The sequence below is a fragment of the Lactuca saligna genome, chromosome 7, assembly GCF_052625555.1.
Source record: "Lactuca saligna cultivar CGN05327 chromosome 7, ASM5262555v1, whole genome shotgun sequence".
NCBI classification, from domain to species: domain Eukaryota; kingdom Viridiplantae; phylum Streptophyta; class Magnoliopsida; order Asterales; family Asteraceae; genus Lactuca; species Lactuca saligna.
Window position 1 is genome coordinate 141,170,542 of NC_136423.1, and position 8,643 is coordinate 141,179,184.

The 8,643-nt window shown below is 39.5% G+C and overlaps 1 non-coding gene across 1 annotated transcript; it reads right to left on the reverse strand.

Annotated features, from left to right (window-relative positions):
- Positions 1-1,055: 1,055 nt before the first annotated feature.
- On the reverse strand, positions 1,056-1,162 carry LOC145007746 (small nucleolar RNA R71). The gene has a single exon (XR_013663114.1). It is a non-coding gene; the product is annotated as a small nucleolar RNA R71 (small nucleolar RNA).
- Between the last annotated feature and the right edge of the window lie 7,481 nt (positions 1,163-8,643).

Below are 8,643 nucleotides of genomic sequence, written 5' to 3' on the forward strand. Positions count from 1 at the left end.
TACTTGCTTAAACTATTCCACAATTGATAGGTACACTTCCTTTGTGTGTTTATTTTACAACTAAAAGTAGGATTAAAACTAAGTGAGTTTACGCACATCAAGTTTTTGGCGCCGTTGCCGGGGAACAGTTCTAAAATTAGCATTAAAAATCTAATTCAATCGATCCTTTGTGTGAGATTTATCTTACACAAAGTTAATTTCTGTTTAATTTAGTAGGTAGTGTGTGTGTATATATATATATAAAGAAAAGAAAAACCTGATTTTACCTTGGACTCGCCGAGTGCATTCGCGCGGACTCGGCGAGTATGATGCTAAATCAGCTTTAATTTTATTATATTTTTTTGTTCTTTTTACGCGTTTTCTGTTTTGTTTGCAGTTGTTTCATGACCCGAGGATTTGATACACCTCTGGTTCCCCCTCTTGAAGATCCGGAAACCGCACTAAGAAGGAGCAAAGGCAAAACTGTTGGAGAATCCGCTTCTTCAAAGAACTCACCACTCAAAAACCTCAAGTCCATTTTCAGCAAGAAAAGGAGCAACAAATCAGGAGCATCCAGTGCCTCGTTGACAATCAAAGACCCAATTCAAAAAGACACTGGGTACGAGACCGAGGAAGAAGACGAACCCACATACGAGCACACATCCGAGTTTGAAGATGATTTAGCTACCGCAATGGCCAATATCGATGAAATCCCAATGGGGGAATGGAAGAAGAGGATGTGTGATGACACCGGCCCGAGACTTGTGCAACCCGTAATTCCCGCAACCGTTACTTTCGAGCTAAAGGGCCATATTATCGCTAAACTCAAGGAGATTCCTTTTTACGGGAAAGATCACAAAGATGCCTACAAGCACTTGGATGAAGTAAATGATGCGGCTGACTACTTCAATGTACCAAATGTGCCTCGCGAGACCCAGCTACTTCGTATGCTCCCAGTCACGTTTAAAGGTGCTGCGAAGGATTGGCTCAAGTCACTTCCTCCCGGATCGGTCACAACATGGGCGAAGATGAAAGAGGAATTCATAGACCATTTTTGCCCGCCTTCCAAGATAGCTAAGTTGAAGAAAGCCATCGCCAACTTCGAGCAACAACCCGGTGAATCTCTTTATGAAGCGTGGGAAAGATACAAAGGTTTGCTTAGGAATTGCCCACATCATGACCTTAATAGCCAACAAGAGGTCTCCATTTTTTATGATGGAGTCAATGTCACCACAAGGCAACTACTCGATTCACAAGGCCCGCTCACCAGAAAGCCGCCTCCGGAAATCAAGGAGTTAATTGAAGAATTGTCTAAGCATTCTAGAGAATACCACAATCCGAGAAATGAAGTAAGTCGGGGAGTAGTGAACTCGGTGAATGATACCATGGCGGCGGTAATAGCTAAGCTCGATAGTCTAGATAGAAGGATGACAAAAATGGATCAAACAATCCATGCTATTCGAGTTGGATGTGAAAATTGTAGCGGGCCCCACCTCACCAAGGATTGTGATCGAGACGAAAATGGAAATAAAAAGGCTCAAGTGTTTTACTCTAGTGGTGATAGATACGACGAAGATTGGAGGAAACTGAAGAAGGAATGGCTCCCATACGAAGAATATAAAAAGGCTAAGGAGGAGAAATACAAGCAGAAGGAGAGGGGATTCTATCAAAAGGAAGAGCCGGTGATGGAAAAGAAGGCCAATTTAGAAGAAATGCTCACTAGATTCATAACCGCGTCCGAAAAAAGACACAATGATAACGATGTAGCAATGCAAGAGACCAGAAATATGTTGAGGAATCAGCAGGAATCCATTCTCAGCATTGAGAAACAGCTGGGACAGCTTGCACATCAAGTGAATGAAAGAAGATCGGGCCAACTTCCGAGTAACACCGAGAATAATCCAAGAATGGAAAATGTGAGTATGGTAACTTCCAGCTGTGAGAAAAATTCACACAGGCACAAAGGGTCCCTAATAGCAAGACAGAGAAGACGAAAAATTCGATTCCAGCTAAACCCGACCCGACTCGCCGAGTCCCTCAAATGGATTCGACGAGTCCATGCGTACAAGACAGAACTCCTTTTCACTCAAAGCCATACAATCCCCCTCTACCATTCCCAATCAAAGCCATGCATGTGGAAAAAGTGGAAGCTTATAAATCATTTATTAAGCATGTTAAAGACCTCCAAGTCAATGTGCCATTTGTAGAGACGATGCTTACAACACCCAAGTACTTCAACTTACTAAAAGGTCTCTTTGCTGCTAGGAAAGACTTGGCTGAAGTCGCAGAAATAATGATGAGTGAGTTACCCGAAAAGAAGGGTGATCCGGGAAGTATCAAAATTCCGTGTCAATTTGGAAACACATTTGTCACTCAAGCGTTGACCGATTCCGGTGCAAGCATCAACCTGATGCCTCTTTCCTTCTTCAAGAAACTGAACTTACCAGAGCCAAGGCCGGTAAACATGAAGATCCATTTGGCTGACAAGACAACAATTCATCCAAGAGGAGTTTGCGAGGATCTTCTCATTAAAGTTGACAAATTCATTTTCCCAGTAGACTTTGTGGTGCTAGATATGGAAGAAGACCCCGAAGTTCCAATTATTTTGGGGAGGCCATTTTTAAACACCATGTGTGCTTTAATTGATGTATGTGAGTCTACACTTACATTAAGGGTAGGAGACGAGTCAGCGGTATTCAAAGCTATACCAGAAGTCAAGCAAGAAGTGAAAGGGAGAGAAGAGATCTCATTTATCAATTTAGATGATGAGATACTACAAAAAGAACTTGAACTTTTGCAAAAAGAAGACCCAAGCAAGCTTCTGCAACATACTGGAGAGGATGGAGATGTTCAAAAGGACTTGGAGGAGTTAGAGAAGCTACTGGAAGGAGCCAATTCAGAAAACACTCAAGAAAAAATGGAATACGACCAGACTCGCCGAGTCACTCTATTGGACTCGACGAGTCCAGTCAAATCTGACAATAAATCGCACAACTTCAATCTGCTTGTTGCCAAGTCTTTGCATATTCGGGGCGATGATATTTTTCATGATTTTTTAGAAGAACAAACAGCAGAAGGTGAGACGGATACGAAAGTCCAACATGCCCATATAGCAATTCTTGATGCAATTCCGCTTGTAGATGGGTCAAATGTAGAAAAAGAGGACAAGGCAACGGATAGGAGAGTGGAGGCTGATCAACCATTCAATACCAAACCAAGAGCACGAACTTTCACGGAATATGAAGTAGTTAAGTTTACTGAAAAGGTGGTGAAAGAGATGGAGAAAAAGAATAGGGTGAAGAAGAAAAGAGGAGAAAAGAAGCCCAAGCATCCGAGGATGATGTTGTAATAAAGAAGAGAAAGGAATTAAAAAGGGCTTATAAAAAGAAGGTTCACACTTACAAGACAAAGTACAAACCACAAAAGATAAGGTGTGAATTCCCGATGCTAGAAGATGACGAGACGTAGACGGGAAGGAGTCCAGCTAACGACTCCTTAAAAAGAAGCGCTTGGCGGGAGGCAATCCGTTATTTAGAGTTTGCTTTCTTTTACCTTTTCTTTTGTTTGCATTTTTTTTTCCTTCTTTCGTTTTTAGAATTTTAATTTTCCAATTCATCGGATATGTCTGCTTCAGAGTGCGTATGGACTAAGTGTGGGGTGAAAAAAAAAGTTTTCTTTTCTAAAGAAATTACAAAAAGTGTTAAAAATTTTGGATTTTTGCAAGAGACTCGCCGAGTCTAACCATGACTCGACGAGTCCGTACAGATTTCAGAAAATATCATGCATCGCGACCAGACTCGCCGAGTCTGACCCCGACTCGACGAGTCGGTATTATTTATAGAAAAAATAATAATAATAACACTTATTTTTACAACTGGTTAACCCTAACAGATTTGTTTTTTTTGAAACCACACCACACACTCGCCGTACGCCTCTTACTCCCTTGTCTCTCAAGCTTTCATCTTTCTTTCCATTGATCTTCAACAATTTTCAGGTTTCATCAAAGAAAGGTAACAAATTTCTTCTTCTTTTCTGTTAAAAGTATGATTTTAAGAGCATCTATGATGGACATTGCAAGAAAAACCCGATTTTGGAAAAATAGTAAATTCTAGGGTTTTGATTTTTCATGGATTATGATGTTTTAGCTGCTTATTCATGCCAAATACCTTATATACATGAGCCTAGACAAAACCCTTGAAGTGATTTGCAGGTTTCATGGCCCAATTTCAGTAAACTCACCGACTGACTCGTGCAGTTCATGCGACTCGCCGAGTCATACATGGACTCGACGAGTCGAGTCGTGGAAACCTGTGCATGACTGTTTTAAGTATAATCTATGTTTCTGGGTTTTTGTATCTTTGTTTTGCAGAAGTATGTTTAGTAGGAGGCAGATTTCAAGTGCAAACCAAGAAGATTTTCCTTGGTTAAACTTCCCACGAATCGAGTCCGCTTCAACAATGCGGAAGTGGAAGAAGAAGCTGGCTGACATACGGAAAAAAAGAAGTGTACGTGCCTAACAAGATAGATTGGGAGTGGTTACCAAGTGTTCGGTATGAAGAGGAGTTAGCTCCTTATCTTTTGAAGGAGTTTACCCATAGAGGCAAGACAATGATTTGTGACAGGTGGAGCCGGGTCTTTCGGATTCAAGAGCCAGTGTACTTGGAACTATGCTTAGAGTTTTTCTCCACGGTGTCTTTCACGGGGGGAACAGATTGTTATCACCCAACAAGTTTTAGTTTTTGCCTTGGGGGTGAATTTCATCACTGTTCGGTGATCGACCTTGCTTGTCGATTGGGGATTTATGACCAGCCCTTGGTCTCCACACCTATCTTTCGGGCCTTCTTAGAGCAAACCCACATGGTGTTTCCCGACGGAGTAACTAGCACGGGTTGGTGGAACACAATTGGAAACAAGGTTTATATTCCAAATTCGGCACAAGAAGGGAGCATTAGATCACCTACCCACCGCCTTATACATCGTCTGATTTCATCCACCATTATTCAAAGAAAGGATGATGACAAGGTTTCTAACCTTGATGACTTCTATCTATGGAACATTATTACACCTGGTATTTTCTGCAACATTCCTAGGTGCTTGGCTTCATATCTCTTAGAGGGTGCGGTCAAGGATCGCAAAACTTCCCGTATTAATGGTGGTATGTTTTTCACCCGGTTAGCCAACTCATTTGGGTTGATGAACCGTGGTGCATGTAATTTTATGACGATGATTCCTACACCTCCATTCAATCCAATTCTTTTACGGCGAGCAAGAATTATTGAAGACAATGGTGGTGGTCATTATGCTATCCCGCATGATGACCCCGTTGTTGGTCCCGAAGCACCGGGAAGGAGGGTTCGATCGAGACGGGAACGGGATGTGGAGGAAGAGCTGCCGGTGATTCCGGTTGAAAATGAAGAAGTACCAATGGATTGGTACAATGTGGAGATGAGGCGGCTACAGGATCAAATGGTGCGTGGGATCAACTTCAGCAATCAATCCCACATCCAATTATTCGACCACTTCAACATCCCACATATTGATGATGACAATTATCCATTTATTCCGTCATGGGATGAGGTGATTAGTGCAAGGAGGAGTGGTGCAGGAGGAAGTGGAGCAGCCGCGGATGGTGATGAGGAGGAAGATTAATTTATTTGTGTTTTTAATCAAACAATTTTCATTTTCTATTTTTATTGTTATTTGGTGTGTATGAAGTTGTTAAGACTTTATTTATTTTGTTTAATGATTGTTTGCATTAGTCATTTTTCAGGATTGGATTAGGAATGCTTACATAGGAAAGGTTTAAAGTCATAGCGAACGGGTGTTATAACAAGTGAAAGAGAGTCAAGGAAGTGAAGCGTTAAAGTCAAAGTGTCGAGTCTGGTCCCTAGGGATATGAGCAATTGAGTCTAGAAGTGAGGACGAGTTTAGAAGAGTTATTAGAGGCTGATATAATTGCAAAATACAATGTTTTTTCGTCTAGTGGCCTACTCGTCGAGTGCACTTAATTGACTCGACGAGTCGCCTTGTATTTCCGCACATTCTGAGATGGCCGCGCTGGTACTCGACGAGTCCCATCTATGACTCGACGATTCGATCATTTTTATACCAAAGGACTGCTGATTTGATGCTGCTAAGTCTACCACTTGATCACTTATTCTTCCATATCGATTCTTGAAGAGTTTACCTGTATATTTGGAGCTGCCACATGAGTTTTGATGCCCAAGTCATGGATGCGTTGTTTTCATGGCTAAAGTCAATTGAAGTTGGAGCTTGAAAGAAGAGTGTCAACCTATTGACTGCTACCCCAGGGGAGTTTGTTCCAATTCTCTCTATATTTGCATTTTTATTTTTGCATAATATGCAATGAGGGCATTGCATAAAATAAGTGTGGGGTAGGGGGTTAGTCACATATTAGAAATTTAGAATCTTCATTTAGGCTAATTTAAAAAAAAAATTGTTGCATACCAAAAATATGAGTTAGGGATTTAATTTAGAAAATTTTGGTAAAGAAAATTAGGATTCCATGTTAGAATTATATTTGATGATTGCATGAAAACCCAAATGTTTAGTTGAGCCTATATACGTTCTAGTGCATTTGTGGCTTCCTTATTCCAGTGAAATCATGAGACAAAAACACGACCTTGCTCAGCCTGAGGGATGCAATACGTTTAGCAGCCTAAACCTGAAATGTATCCAGGAAAATTGTTATCGTTAGCCAATAAAGGTTGAGATTGAGCGCTCCTGCTTAAGCATGTAGGGATTTGAGTGAAAAAAGTGAGGAATACATGTAAAAAAAAGAGAGAATTACTAGAAAAGTTGTAAGAATTTTGAAGCAAATAAAGTGAAGATCTAAAGAACAAAATTCCAACAAAATCCAAAAAGTTGAAGATACCAAAAATCAATCAATACAAGGTTGTGAATTCAAAGAGATCAAAGATCAAATTATCAAGAAAGTGAAGAATTCAAAAGAGCTCCATAGTGGTATCGAAAAGTTGTAATTCTAGATTATGTATGCTTGGTTTGTTCAATTAAAAATACCTTGAGGGTAAGAGGTTTTCTGAGGATGGATTCGGAGGGTTGCATAAAATGAGCATAGTTCGGGGTGAGTGGGCGAATGTTTATGAGGATTATGAGTATTTGGAGTATGGGGGGTCCTTAGGAAAAATTTTAGACACAAATGCATGCGTTGCGGTCTTGGCATAATGGCTGGGTTAGATTGGAATTGTCATGAATAATTCTAATGTCTTAAAATTCAGTTTTGCTTGGGGGCAAGCAAAAGTCAAGTGTGGGGTATTTTGATATGTGCATATTTAGTTTGTATTAAGTATAGATTTTTATTCATTTATTAGCTAAATTATTGCATTTCATGGACAAAAGGTACTTAAAAGTGTTTGATTTGTATTTTCAGTCCAAAAATGAAGCTCGGAAGCAAAAGGAAGCAGGAGAAGCGGTTAGGAGCTCGGGAATTGGATAAAGAAGAAAAACACCAAAAATAGCACCTACTCGGCGAGTAGGATCGACTACTCGGCGAGTCCAAGTGAGGATAATGACGCGGGAACCCAGATGCTTATCGCATACGGATATTGTGAGACGGACTCGACGAGTCGCCACCTGACTCGACGAGTCGATACGCAAATATATAGATAACTTCTCAGATCGAGGAAAAAAAAAACTTATGGGATAATTCTGGAGTAATTAGCTGTGATTCAGAGGCTAGAGAAACCCTAGAAGATGAAAATAGAAGCTACAATTCAATCCCGAAGAAGATTTGAGGCAAATTCCATCATTATACTTAATCTTTTGTTTTCCACTATGGTTAGACAATTAGAATTCGTTTTTGTGCTGTTATTTACTTCAATCATGAGCTAAAACTCTTAAACTTCTGTTTGGGGGATACAAAATTGAGAGTATGGTTTGATTATTAGTAGGATTAATTCAATGTTGGTGATTTATTTGTTATTTTAGCTTGCTAAAGAACCTTGTGTGTGAATGATAATTAATTTTCTGTTAATAGGAAGGTAATTAAATAGCATGAACATCGTTTGATTATCAACCTCATATATCTTGTGACTACTTTGTTATATGTCTAGGACTAACGAACATGAAACTAGGATTAATAAGAAAATTAAGTAAATTTATGTGCAAGCTTGTGTGATGACCGTCAATAAGAAGTTAATTAAAACCAAATTGATTAACTATTGTGAGTCTAAAGTAATCCAAATAATTAATCTAGTGAACTAAATTGAATTAGACAACTGATCACTGTTTAAGTTAGTTTATTTGCTAAGGATTAGTGTAGTGAACGCGAACCTAATCACTTGAATCGGTAACCAACAAAAGAATTAATCCATTGCACTATTACCTTGAAATCAACCATAGGATCAATTGAGTTGAACTAAACAGAAGTTCCTTCGTATTATTGAATCTAGTTAATTCTTTGTTTTTCTAGTTTTTAGATTAAGTAATAGTTAGTAAGTTTCTAGTCTTGTAAAACTAGAGAAAACCCTCTACTTATTAATTAATTTAGATATAATTAGTTTTTATTTTTAATTTGCCGTTCCCTGTGTGCGATACCCTACTTGCTTAAACTATTCCACAGTTGATAGGTACACTGCCTTTGTGTGTTTATTTTAGAACTAAACGTAGGATTAAAACTAAGTG